At 30.5% G+C, this 15,258-nt stretch overlaps 1 protein-coding gene across 1 annotated transcript in view; it reads right to left on the bottom strand.

Annotated features, from left to right (window-relative positions):
* Nucleotides 1–15,258, bottom strand: part of LOC118194643 (uncharacterized) — a 249,889-nt gene that overhangs the window by 209,306 nt on the left and 25,325 nt on the right. Inside the window, exon 2 of the mRNA XM_085821791.1 lies at nt 12,655–12,961. The gene's annotated coding sequence lies outside the window, so the exon portion shown is untranslated. The remainder of the gene's footprint in view (nt 1–12,654; nt 12,962–15,258) is intronic.

Genomic DNA, 15,258 nt, shown 5'->3' with positions numbered 1-15,258 from the left:
GCCGATTTTCAAGTTAGGCCTAGTAAATAAAGTTGCGACACACACCTCACGCATGTAACTGTTCCAGTCTACAGTTGTAATGTGGTTCATCTTCAGCTGGAGTTCACAAAATCCAAATAGATGTCATCTCCTGACACCAAAAATAGATGAACCTAACGGTTGTAAGGAAGGGGATTTTCGATCCTTCGAACCAATTTTGACTTCTTAATTCTTTCTGCTCATTACAGGTTTCCTTCCTGCACCGCCATTTCGCTACTGAGTTACCGCTTAAGCATAATTTCATCTCGTGGTTGCTCGAAAATAATTTTCTATCATGAATGATGCCTGTTCTTTCAAAAAACTCGATTGCAGATTTTTCGTCATTGGGCAATTCCCAAATTGTTAAATCCATAGTGTTATTAGAAAAGAATTAAAAAATTAAACTAGTATTTCAATGGCGACTTATAAATACAGAACTGTCTAAATTTACGCACATCGGCACGTTCGCTAGATTTGGCGCGCGGTTAAATAAGCGCGTTTACTAGATTTGGCGCTTTTGCGCAGATATTTTCGCTGCAATTTTTTACGGTCCCTAAAACGGAATAGTACAAAAAATAATTCTATAATAATCACACATAAAATATTATAGTAAAAATGTCATTAAATTTATTTTACTAAGTTTTATAATAATGAGTATTCTTGATTCCCTGAAACTGCTAGTAGCATGGGCAGTATTATGACTACGTTTGATACGATTAAATTCTGGCATATTTAAAATTTTGCATTTAATATAAATCGTATGCTAAACGTATTATTGTAAAGACAAAATAAATATTTTTAATGCAGGAATTGACTAAATATATAAAAAGCTTAAAAGTTTAAAAAAGTTAAAATGTTTTTAACTTAAAAAGCTTTTCCATTCTGAACAATACCATATTTGCATTATCAAATTTTCGTATTTGTATTTTATCACGGCAAAGGAAATCTAACATCTGTTATGTTTGAATATTAGGAAATTTTCCAAACACTATTTTACAATAGATCTCAATTTTTTATATGATTATTGAATATTACTACACTCAAAACAATTAATTATCATAATAACATAAATTAAAGATATGAAACAGTGATTCTCTGAGAAACAGATAATAGATTAATTAAGAACAATTGCAGAAAAGTAAAAGATAAATTATATTGTAAGTTACTGCTGTAGCTGAATACTTGGGTGGCTAAAGAAATTTAAAAGGAAATTTTCAATTTCTTAATAACTGTTGCTTTAACTAAGAACGCGTAGTAATGACTAATTCGGAAAGAAATAATAAAGGAAACTTAAAACAATTGTAGAAAATTGATATCTGCAGTAACTTTGCAAAAACTTTCTTTCTTTTTATTAAAATTGTTAGCAGTCGTGCCGATTTAATATTTTTTTAATTTAAGATGTACATTCGTAATTTCAATTATATAGTGCAATGGGCGTAGTCCATTGCACTGAGGTTTGATAACCTTTGGGCTTCTGCTACATCTTTAAAGCAATTAATTTCTATGCAGAAAAATAATGTAGCAACGAAAAGCAAGCAAGTTACCTAAACAGAAGAGAGAGAGAGTGCATTACGTCGAAGGTTGAAAGTTTGGTTCAGATTAATTTTGTTTCAGATCAGATTTGTCCCCAATAGTGAATAATAAGATTTGCTTCCCAAATCTGATATCATTATTGGCTTAAACGTTATACAAGTGTCTGCGTCATAAACGTTATGCAAGAATCCTAATTCTGATATGGCACAGTTCAGATAGAGAATCATTGATAGTAGTTACTATTTGTAGGACAGAAAGGAAAAATAACCAAATTAAAATTGTGTCTCTATTTTATATACTTTTCTCTATCTATATATGCTTATATATATATATATAACGGTATGTAAGATAAATAAAAGCATGTAAACTAAATTCTAAATTTAATTTGCAACCTTCCCTTAACTATCATTTTTAATTATCAAAACAAAATCTTGCATCTTTTCTGACGAAGCAGTGTCTCGCACTGTAGAATCATTAGGTTTTTGGAAGAAGGAGAATTGAAATGCCCTCGCCGGGACTTGAACCCTGGACCTCTGAAATAAGAATTGAATGTGTTTCCAGTTACATCACGAAGGCATGCAGAAAGGAGGAAGAAAACACTTTATAATGTACCTTAGATTACCGGATGATTAAAAACTCAGTACATGTTGTTATAAGATCTAATTAAACCATTTTTAAAAGCTAAAGACAGAAATAAGTAGTTTGATCTAGCAAAAAGACTTTGTTTTTATAAGCTTAAGCAGATTCAAAGATTTCATCTAGGCAGGAGCTCAACTTTCTACCAAATCTTCTTACCTACTCGTACTTCTGTTTCACAACGTCTCATATATCCCATTCATTTTCTGTAGAACTATTCAGTTATGAAAGGTCAGCAGTTTGACAATTTTGTAATAAGTGTTTAATGCTACTGTGATCATTTCTTACGAGAATACTTAAAAAACGGCTATTAGAAAACAAAATGTGAAAAGTTTTCAAGGTGGATATCAGAAAAAATACATTATTAAATAGCTGAACAATAAATTAAATACGTAATAATACATCCAATATTGCTTTATTGTTGGTCTTTTGAGATAATCTACATTTCCTCGAAGGTCATGGCAGACGAATTGGTAGGATGGCTGAACACTGATAATTATTCCATTTGATTCGAAGGAAAAGATTGGGTTCACTGCATTTAGTTTTTTTAAGTTTTTCGTCATGCGCATTCCTAAATAATATTGGATATGATTAATTAATCATGAGAACCCACTTTAGAGCGCTCATATTTACCAATGTGATTTTTCACATCATTTTCAACTTCCCATTCCACAGTATCTAATCCTCATTCCAATGCAGGTAAATACATTTTCTTTGTGTATTCATACATTTTCTTTATGTATTCATACATTTTCTTTGTACTTTATATTTTTTTTCTACACATTTTCTTTATGTATATAGGTAAATACATTTTCTTTATGTATGTTCATGAATAAATGCAGATGGGTTTCATTCGTTTACTCAATAACACACATCTTCTGAGAAAAGATTGTTTTGCTTTTTAGATTACGATAAAGTCAAACGTAGATGGCAAATTTTTTTTTTAAAGTCTGTTTTTTAATAAAGCTCTTTGTTTAAAATATTACCGAAATCACAATTTATCGCTCATGCAGAGTCCATGGTCAGTCCATTCTTATTTTCTAGCTTTCGGTTTGCGATTTGTACTTCCTCAAAATATGGCTTTCTTCGTTTTAGATATATATATATATAATATATTAATTTTTATTTAAAATTTTGGTAAAGTATCTGTCTTGAAATAAAGTACTTTTATCTTGCTGCAGCGAATTAACATATTTTCCATTTTATTCATTCATAACTTAACTTTAACACATAATAGGTAAACATGTAGCGAACAAAGTCCCTACGTAAACTTTTATATTGCTAGTACTAATCATGTCGAAAAACGCATGTAAAATAATTATTTAATAAAAAAGTAATATGAATTCCAATTCTATCACGTTTATTATGAATCAGCGTATATGTACTTACATGCAAACGAATCTAATAGTTATTAATAGAACGAACGAGGGTATAAAGGAGTTGGTATATTGCAAGTGTTGAAGATAAATTATAGATCTCCATTATAATTCTGAGTCAATATAAACATTTGGAAATAAGGAATTACAGTATGGGGATAATCCATCTATGAAAGGAGTCACTTAGTTAAATAAGTATGAATTCATCGTGATCTAGATTTGAATGTGTAACATGGGTACATAAAAATAATATAAAAGTGTTGTGTGAAATAACTGGTTACTGTTTGTCCATACTAAAAACAGTTTATTTTCTTTTTAAACTCTGTATGAATAACTCTCACAATAATTATTTATATTTCAACGCTTTTATTGATTCAGAATCCCTTCTGAAAAAAATTATCATTCGACAATTTTGGATTTCTTTCTTTAAAAGTGTCAGTGATTCTCTCCTGATTACTATCTACAATAGAATCCGCGAGTAATTCGTTCCAGGACATACCGTGGATAAGTGAAAACGCGGAAAACAGTGAACGGTGTTTTGGCTAGAATATCCAAATAACATACGTAAATTCAATGAAGTTTAATTAATAAATCTGGTGAAGAAATGCGATAACAATACTGATAACTAATAATAAAATGTACTATACACTACACAACCTCCATATACTGTGTTTTTTATATTAATTCTTACATTTTTTTGCGTTTTAATTGATGGATAAGACATTACAACTTCACTTAAGTTTGTAACCGCTGACCGCATTGCTACTCTTACGGTTGAAAGATATTATAACTCAAATAAAAAGACATTCCAACTACAAGTACTGCGATAGAATGTAACATAAAATAATCCTCAAAGCAGAACTGAGAGAAATTCAATGAAAAATAGATGCGGAGGGGTGGGAGGAGAGCAAGTGTCAGATGCTTTGACCATGATAGTCATGGTCCCTTGCTGACAGATGCCGTCATGAATGGAAGATCAATAAGAAAAGCGTAATTTTGAAGAGCGACTAATAACCTGAGAATATATGTGTGTATATATATATATGAGACTTACTTTTCTTCTAATTTTTACAAGAAAAAGTATGCACATACCACACATGAGCATACATAATGTATGTGCATGCCTGAAGCTTAACTCGTGTGTCTATTTCAAATATCAAGTAGGTGTATAAATTCTTGGCGTTTCGTTATGGACTGGCAACACTGCGCTGCCAAGAGCTCATTGTCCATTGCTCCGTTATCATTTCTTGGCTTGTTTTCTCTTCATGCATTCTACACAGTGCATTCTAGTTCTAAACATATTTTATCTATTTTGCAGCTGAAACAAGTTGAAGTGTCAAATGGACAAAATTAAACATTTCCGAGACTTCTACTCTTTGAGTTTAACTCAAAATCAAGTGCAGCAGGAAAAGCGTCGAAAACAATTTATGCTGTATGCGAAACTACTTCCGTCCCCAAAAAGGAATGGCAAGAAGAATGGTTTTCTCAGTGCCGGAGAAAGTGATTTGACTTATCTGATGATCCACGTTCAGAAAAAAAAACCCAGGTTTTGACGGAGATAGCTTAAATCTATATTTTCACGAGAATTTCCTTCAGACACGGGAATTTGCATAACTTATGGAAATCGCATCCCATCGAATGTAACTGAACCATTGTGTGCCATTTGCATTTGAAGGCATAACTGATAGCAGAGCGCTGAGAACTTATGGAATGACCCGATATTTCATACGAAATGCTGAAAATAACCTGGATCAAATATGGAATTTTTAAAAATAGATCATTATTTTATCGAAAATTCCAAATTATCTTTTGTATAATATTTAGAACGTTCAAATAATTAAAAAGGCTCTTTGATAGAAACTGAAGTTCTCAGTGTTGTTCTCAGTGTTCTCCTCGAACATTAAGGAAACTGCACCAACGTTTTTATACGTGTGTTTTAGTGATATTAATAAAACTTAAAAGATTTTGCTATACAGAGACTTTCAAAACGGTCTTTTTTCTCAATGACATGTTTCTTTAAAAAATACTTCCCAAATGTAAGGGGCCCTTTGCCCTGAAAATCCAAACCTAATTAACTAACCAACTCAAATGAAAGGTTTTAAATCAAATTTTTGATACAAGAAAACATTTTGCAAGCTCTGATATTACTCAGTTCAATAATCACTACATACAGTCACTAAATTATTAAAACCTTACATATTTTACCCAAAAGCTAACTTTATTTTGATTTATGAAAACTTACATCGCGGTACGTATCATTATGTTGTGGGATGAAATCAGGGAAACGTAATAAGGAGCCCTATACTCAGCAACGAAAAAAATAATTTTACATTTTGCAGTTTCAGTTCCATATTCCGTTCTAATGATAAAATTACAGAAAACACTTTTCTTAAAAAACTTTACAGTGAGGAAAGATTCTTTAAATCGTGAAGATAGAGCGCAGAAGAAATCAAGAAAAACATTTTAGAAGGATACAATAAATAAAATCCTAACGATGATATACTGTTGCAGTCTTCCAGTAGGAAGTTTATAGCTTTAAACTTTGCTCTATCTCAAACGATATTTTATATGAATATTCAAATTGTATTTGGTATGGATATGACCCAGAAATAGGTATCCCACGTCAAAAATAGTCCGATGTTATCAAGGAGCATCCAGTAAACAATTTTTGAAATTTCAGATGGGATAAAGTTTAAATTGGTACGATGTCTCAAAAGAATTTTGTTTGCTTGCCATTTCATGCTTGTGTATCATATGCTCACTAGCGAAGCCCTACTGCTAAAAATAGGAAAGATATTAATCAGATTGAAAGGAATTGTAGAACTTCAGATATTAAATTAGTTGTGTATGCAAATACTAGCGTGTTTTTTTTCCTACTTGTTTTAGGGTGTGCTATTACAATTATTAAGAAGCTTACGTATAGCTTCAAAAATAAGAGAAAAACTTTGCGGATAGTTTTCGTATTATGTAATATGATTTAGTTTTGAAAAATAAGCTCCTAATTATGTCTTGTTAAAATGTCTAGAGAGGCCAACCACAAAATAAACTGAAATTTAATAAACCAACAAGTTTATTGCATAATCAATGAAATAAGAGCTGGATCTATTTCGTGAGTTAAACTGCACTCATTTCTTTTGCCAGCCCATAGAAGAACCATTCTTAACTTGATAACTATTTATTATTATCTAAAATAAACAGCAGAGAACAAATAACGGAAATATTAAAGCAGCCAAGAAACAGAGTAAGTTGCATAAATTTGCAGTTAAAGTAAAATCATTTTTGCGTATTTATGCAATTTAATGCTTTTTTTTTTGTGGCTTTAGTATCTCCAACATTTGTTAACTTGCTTATGATGCCAGAAATGAATTAAGTTAATAATTATTTTTATATTTAATAAATTAAAGCATTTATCTCAGTTGCTGCATAAGCGAAATTCTTTTTTAAATAACTTGTTTCAGAGAAAAAAATATCAATACATTATTTATAATAAATAGATGTTTTAGAGCATTTTTGATTCCTTCCAGATTTATAAATAAAACAGAGAAATTAAAAATAATTAAACTGGAATTTAAATAATTGCGTAATGACATAAATTATTGCATAATGACATTCTGGAGTTTATGAATAAAATAAAAAGCATTTTAAATAAATATCGAAATTTTGTTTGTAAACAAAATAAAAAGAATTTTAAATAAATATTGAAATTTTGTTTACTAAATATTATCAAAACATACATTAGCAGTGAAAATAATAATATCTGGAAAGAAAAAAATGCAAACTTTTATTGATTTTTTTTTTTTTAAATCTGAAATCTGAAGTTTGGTATTTGCGAGATACTTTTGTTGACTACACTCTGTAATGCAAATATACTGACAGCTAAATATTAAATTTTAAGAGTCACGTTTATTTCATATAATTCTAACATGTTTAACTGATCATTAAATAACTTAATTTAAACAAAAATAAACAAATTATGAAGCCTTTCGAAGTTTCTTCTAATTTTTTAGAGAAAAAGTTTTTTATTGTTGCAGAACTTGAAAATAAATAAGGACAATTTAGTCTATTTCTCTTATTTATTAAATTTTTATTCGAAGTATAAATAAAAAATACATATGTCTGGTATTCAATAATCTTCTTTATTTCTTATAAGTCTTCTTTCTTTACTTCTTAGGATTATGGGAACATTCATATCATGCTACCCTAATTGTAGGTGAACTTGATATGAATCAAGTTCACCTATAATTAGGGGAAACATCTAGCCTATCATGCGTCTTAGCGTAATCAAAGAAATCATACGTATTTCCATCTTCATAATAATTATATTTTCTCTTTTAACTTGATGTGATGCGATTGAAAGCACAAAAAATAGAAATATTGTATTTGTAATCGAATTTCCGGTAAACAGTTAATTTATTTAGCTTTAGTAAATAACATTACTTTCAGATTTAAATCATTGCTTTAATTTAAGCCCCGAAAGCAATTTAAGTTAATTAAATTTATACTATACTATATACGCACGATTAGAGCTTCAGTTATTCAGGATCCAGATAGCCGAATTCCAGCCATCTGAATAGTTTGTTCTTTATATTAGACTAAGTAAACTTAAGCTCATTATTAATTCATTTACATATTTTAAATTTTTTCATCGATTTAGAAAATATGGGAAGATAATACAGTATATTTATACATTTAATAAGAAATTGTAAATTTAAATGAAAAATGAATGCGCTCATGTAAATTGGCTTAAAATAATGGAATTGAAATCAACAATTTTACTATTTTCTATACTATGATTTCTACATTAAGCTTTAATTTTTAACTTACGTATGTGGTCCACAGAAAAAGGCAATTTAAGTTTCGTTTTGTTTTACTTGGTTTAATGAGGCAAAATCTAAATAAGGATACTGACATAGGATAATCCAGCTATCCAGACTTTTCGATTATCTGTATGATCTGTGGTCTCAGTTATTCCCTTACACTTTAATTTCTAAACCTTCAGAGACCTCCATTAAATAAATGGAAAAAAAAAAAAAACGCGTAAAGAAGACTGCAATTGTATTCTTTCCTAGGAATAGCTTTCCTGTACTCTCTAATAATTTATCTCTCTATACATCCTGTTGCTTTCTTTTCCTTCGAAAACGATTTCCCTTTTTCTTAACATTCACCGAGCAAAGTTGCCACTCGAAACACATCAAAATGTAAAAAAATAGGCAAACATCCCCCTTAAATTGATCTCAATTTATCAGAATAAAGTTCATTTCGTAGAGCCTGTGTCAGTCTTCTTAGAAACGCAAATAATTTTTCAGTGAAACTAATGATAATCTAATATTGGTTCTTGTTGATTTTAAACAGAGTTAAATTAATTCTACGAAATGTAGATTTTTGATGACCATAACATCTTCAATGAATCTTTCCAAATGCATCAGTGAACCCTTTCGATGGAAGTAAACATTCACAATTCCAGACAGTTTTAATTTCCTACAGAGATTGTCATCTTATAGAAGTTGTCTATCGATGATGGAAATTATCAGTTTTTCAAAACGTTTTAATCTTATTTAATGCTGCTGGAATATGAAGAAAACAACTGAAGTAAAAGTGCAAAAAATCGATTTACGTTACCTTTACGTTAATGAAATTACAAATTAATTGCAGAGGTAAGCAGAAATATCATATGAAAAAAAATTAAGGAAAATTCCGTTATATTTTTTATTTTATGAAATACTGCAAATGAGTAAAATTCTGAAGTGCGGAAAACATATATATGTATAAAAAAAACTACAGTATAGTTATAAACTCTAATTTTTGCTTTTCTCTTTTGGTTAATCATATCCCATTCTGCAATAAACTGAATTTCGTAAAGTTAAATGAACCGTTTTATTATTTCCTACATTATGCTTTAAGTGTTTTAATACAGTGTGTAATTTTATAAAAAAAAGTAGCCAAAAACATTGCGAAAATTACTGTGTAAACTTCGTAGTTTTGAAAATAATCATTGCTTATAAATATTTATCCAACATGATAGGGTTTCTTGACGCATTTCCTCTTCAAAAACAGTTGAACAAAAAATAAATGAAACATTTGTTACTATAAAACCGTTTATTATAATTTACAGCTAACTTCCTTTGCCACAGGTGGCTAGGAACACCTTCAGTTGTTTTTTAACGATATATTTCATTTTACATCTGCTTTTTGATTTGAAGACGTCTTTAGCTAGAATTACTAAAATATCTTAATCTAAATCTGATCAATTGATTTATGAAATTTAGAATAAAAAAATTACCGATATATGAAATGAACAACAGATTCAAACTAGCGCCGAAAGAAAAAATTATGCCTTTTGAACATTTATGTGTTACACATTTAGCAACTGCGCAGGAAAGAAATAAAAAATTGGCGTACATTGACTAGGAATGTAGAAAATCATTTATAGAGGGTTGTATCTTCGAATCAGGTCTACATGGTAAACTACGACAGGCTAAGAAACGATATAATTAATCATTCAGAAAATATTAACTGCTGTTTTCCATCAAAAACAGACTTGCTGATATGAAAATGAAACTTATTGATTTGTTTAATGTATGAAATATTTTAGTCTGATAGCAAAACTATGTTTTGGTGATCGACTTAATGACTTCGATTTGATCAGAAAGTGCTTTTCTTAGAGAAAATTAATCATAATCATTAGTACTAATGTTTATTCCTCAAATTACCGGTCACTTCCAGATGTGGTCATCTTCGAGAGAGAATTTTTATTGTTTGATTTATGACTGTGTTGTTTAACAAGCTGAGGACTTTGAAACTCAGTAAAGATTATTGTGATTAATAAAATATGTTTTATTAATCACAATAATCTATTATTTCGTTACAGAATATACTATTATTATACGTATACTATTATTTCGTTATAGAATGTACTATTATTATACTTGTACTATTATTTTTTTATAGAATATACTATTATTATACGTATACTATTATTTCGTTATAGAATATATTATTATTATACGTATACTATTATTTCGTTACAGAATAATTTGTGTTTTCTGTAATTATTGAAATATTTAATAAATCGTCTTTTAAGGTCAAAGTAGGAAATGCATTTCCAAAACACTTTTTATCATATATACCAGTACAAAATAATCTTAGACTGAGCATGAAAAAAATTACTGCTTTAAACTTTTTCCAGAAAGAAGTAATAAAAAAAGTTTCTTTCCCCCAACAAAATAACTTTCCGAAACAGACTGTTTTGCTACAAAGTAAAAATTTAGTCGAATTTTTTCCTAAGCATAAAGTAATCTTTTGTTTAAAAAAAAATCACAATTTATTCATTTTTGCAGAAAATCTATTGCTGCAGATTAATCTATTGTTACTAATTAATCTTACTGCCTCGCTTTGAAAGTTACGGCTTACCTACATTCCATTGCATTTTAATGTCTAAAACTGTGACTGGTCGCGATTGAATAAATGCGAGGAAGTACTTGAAGATTAGCACAGACTTTAATGACCTTTCTTGTAATCTCAGTCACATATTACCAAAAAACAAGCTGGTTATAAGTTCTAGATATTGTAAATCTTATTCTAAAAACTAAAACAGACACATCAAAGCACTTTCAAAGTACTTTTAAGAAACAAGCAATTAAATGCTACTCAAAACTGATTTTCTCTTGAGAGCTAATTATCTAAAGAATGAATTTACCGTACTGACCTGAATCTAAAATGATGTTCTTCCTCCCTGCTGAAAATTCCGTTCTGAAAATCACGCACAGCTGAATATACTGAAGGATATTTAGATAAGTTTTCCTAAACTTTTACTTTGAAGAAAATATGTTTAATTAAAAAGTGTTGTAACTTGAAAACTTAACTTCAAAAAGTTTTTTAAAAAACATTTGAAAAATTTTGAAACAAACTGCAGTGTGATCTTAATACAGAGATTTCAATTTAAAGTAGAAACAGTGTTATAAGCAGTTAGTAGGGTTACAGGGTTAATAGTTTTACGAACGAATCCTTCAAAAGTTATAGGTATAGAACGTCAAATCTTATACTTACAACGAGTTTTTCAATGTTGTAAAAACATACAGGGTTAAAAATTAATTAGCTGTAATTTTACTTCATCGTAAATTAGTGTATTGTGAACATGCATTTAATAAAGAAAAGAATTAATTGTTCCATCCGAAGTTGTCCATTTTTGTGCTAACTCGCTTGCACACAAAGTTTGCTACAAATATGTTTTGTGGTATAAAGTGGTATAGTTTCTCAAGCGTAAATACTTTGTCACAATAAACATGGCTTTGAAGCGTTTAAAAAATTTATGTAGAATACTTAGTTTGATTATTGAAAATTTAATTATTCATTATTTTACATCACTCTCAACACAGCAAATTCATTCATATGAAATTGCCTTACATGAAATCTCTTTGTTCTTATTTGCCTTAAAATGTTCAGAAACATCTTCTTATAATATGGGCAATAGGATATCTCTTAAAGTTCTTCTAAAAAAGCGACTTTCACTAAAACACGAAGACGATGGATAATTGCAAAGTAAAATTTGTAGTGTTTCTTACGAAAAAAAAAAAAAAAAAAACACTAATATAAGAAATAATGATTTGAGTTATTTTTGCTGCGAGTTATTTAAATATTGCTAGTCTTTGTTTACTTATGCAAAACATTAACCAATATTAATTGTTTAATGTTCCTCATAAAAATTATAAATATTTTTGCATTGCTAAAAAATAAAAGTACTGTTCTTGAAAAATTTCTTCTAGTTAAATGTTACTAAAAATTATGGCCACTTCTGAATTATTTCGAAATAAAGTTATTGCACCCTTTGAAGCTAACAAGTGGTGTAGTTTCTGAAATTAGAAAATAAGTCTAAATATACACACAAAAAACATAAATCAATGAAACTTTCTTCGAGGCAAAAGAACTTCTAAAAAGCATTTAAAGAAAACTTAAAATTCACTGTTCAAGGCATACAAATCATAGTCAGTGCATAAAAAAAACGCTGGTCCAAATTTATATTTATTTATCTCCCTATTTTTTCCATTCGACATGGAGCCTGTAAGGAAAATATCAATAAGAGGCTGCTCCTTACCTGTTCACGGAGTTGAAAAACGCTCCGCTTGTATCTTGTGCTCCTTTCTCCGAGTCCCGTTTGCGTCATCCTCATCCGAAACGGTGGTGGGATCCCGTGAATTATGCTAATCGTCGCACAGCGTCCTAGATGTGGGGTCCACGCGCGCACCTTCCGCGGATCCAGGAAAGGAGATGACTGGGGAACGTTCGAATCGAAGCCGATGGTTGCCCGGACGGCTGTTGCGCATATCAGCCGGGGGTGGATAGCAGGCGAACATCATTCTTCCGAACACGCGAGATCTTTTGCAAGTCCAGGCCCAGAAAACCTGCAACAAGGAAAACATGTTATATTTCCGACTACCATTTTCAATTTCAACAATCACGGCATAATTTCACTGCGCGTTTTGCCAAAGTTTGGTATGCACAAAAGTTTGGTTAGTTACCCCTCACTATCAAGATCTGCGCATCGGAGCTAACTAGACCGGAACTAACTGTAATTACCAAAAGGAAAGGGAAGATCCTTTTTTCCAACCGCAGATCACTAGTCTCCCAAACTTCACGAAGTAAATATTTAGGAACGCTATTTGATACCATAAGTCATATTGTATCTTGTATGCTAATTATACATTTTAAGGATTTAGTTCAAACTTATCTTTTCTATTGATAAAAGAACTGAATTCCCCGTCACTTACAAAAATGTCCATTACTAACAGCGTTCTGGGATTTTTTATTTGATTTAGTGAACCCGCAAAAATAAGCACATTTTGTAAAATTCAAAGTCATTTATAGCGAATAAATTATTACATATGCAGAGTATTAAAAAGGGGAATTTGGATTTATTAGACTCTAGCACACTAAGACTACATGCCTTCGTGGAGGACTTCTTAAGGATTAGTTTATTTGGTTATGGAAAAGCATGCGAGGGCTATTTGTGTAAGGAAAAAAAATGGCTTCGTGGATTGACTTTGTAATAGAAACTGTTTCGTATCCACGTTACACATGGGTAAAATCAAGAAAACGCCCACGCAACCTGCTTGTTTGTCTGAATTAGAACCCATATCGAACTATCAGTGTTGAGCGACCTTACGGTTCAGCTGCTGGTAGGTTACGACTTTCTAAGGAAAACTAGTTCTTATTCACATTATGTACATGGAGAAAACCACAAAACCAGCATGAATCTCCTACGCCTGACATCGAACTCTTGGTCTAAACTACTCGGCAGCTAAAAAAAATTGAGGAATACAAACTTTATTTCTTTTGATATTATTCTTAGTCACACAAGAGAACAAATAGTCCCTCCTTACAAGACAGGATATTTGTAGAGAATTTTATATGTAATAAGATCCAAAAATTTACGGTCTTTTATTATAAGTTTTCCTTGGCAATATAATTTTCTTGTACGCATGTAGAGAGAATGTTGAGTAAATTGAAAGTTTCGCAAACGTAACCAAGTTAACGAAATTGAACATATAACCAAGTAAACCAAGTTTTGAGGAAAGGGCTTTTTATGTTTTTCTTAAATGTTTAATGGTAGACTTATCGTATTTTTGACTAAAGAAGATCTAAATACTAATGAAATAAAACAATGCTTGGATATTTTTTACAGGAATTCTTCTCGTTTATATTTTGCGGCAAAAGATGAAGCAAAACAGCTTCATTTGGAACGAGAATCCATTGAAGAGGAATTTCTTCAATCTTGGCCACTGGAAGAGTTGACATCAAGAAACATTTCTGCCTCAAAATTTATAACACTCATTGACAGGAGGCTTTATTCCCTGCAATAGCAGTGTGAGTCGCTCTAAACCAACTATTTTGTGCGTTCTGCATGAGCACCTTAATATGAATAAGATATCTACAAGGTGACTGCCTGGATTTATCTCGGCGGTTAAAAATCCACAAAGAGTTGATTACTGCAAAACGTTGTTGCCGCTGTATGGTACAAATCCTGAAAACTTCTTAAGATCGTAACAAAAGAGGAAACCTTGCTCCTGCATTATGATTTTATATCCAAGAATGAATTCATGGAGTGCAGAAAACCAGACGGCAGACATGGAGAAAAAGAAAAGCTTAGCAATAAAATGTTAAGGAATAAAGGGATAGAAACTTAACAGTAATCTTCGAATATTAGGCATATTGTATTGGGAAAAGATGGTAATTGGCAGTCTTTATGCTGCAGAATTTTAATCAAAGGCCCAATCTTTGCTAGAGATGCTCTCATATCAGCATGTTAACAATATCAGGGCATACATTTTAAATGTTATCCAATTAGGCTCTCCGTCTGATAGAATGCTGATATGCCCATTTACCTTAATGCTTAGAAACATTAAGTTTAAAAACATTAAGAGCTACGTGGGTTCTGCTTGAAGCCCGAGGCAGGTAAAGGAAAATTATATTGGTTTCACAGATTTTATTGAGAAGTTTTTTTCTTCTTAATAACAGACATATTGCCTTCTAGGGTTTCCTTAAAATGTTTTGTTTTGATTATTATTTAGTTGGAATTTAATATTTTTCCTTCGTGTAATTATAAACATCATTAAGTCTACAAGATGTATAAGATATTTTATGTTGATTAACCACTTTTTTACTATTTGAGCTTTTACTATAACTTCTCCTTTCCGTTGGC

This window comes from Stegodyphus dumicola, chromosome 8 (genome assembly GCF_044657685.1).
Source record: "Stegodyphus dumicola isolate Sdum_Otavi_A_Nest chromosome 8, ASM4465768v1".
In the NCBI taxonomy this organism is placed as follows: domain Eukaryota; kingdom Metazoa; phylum Arthropoda; class Arachnida; order Araneae; family Eresidae; genus Stegodyphus; species Stegodyphus dumicola.
The sequence above is the reverse complement of the archived record's forward strand: the minus strand, read 5'-3'. Positions and strand labels throughout refer to the sequence as shown.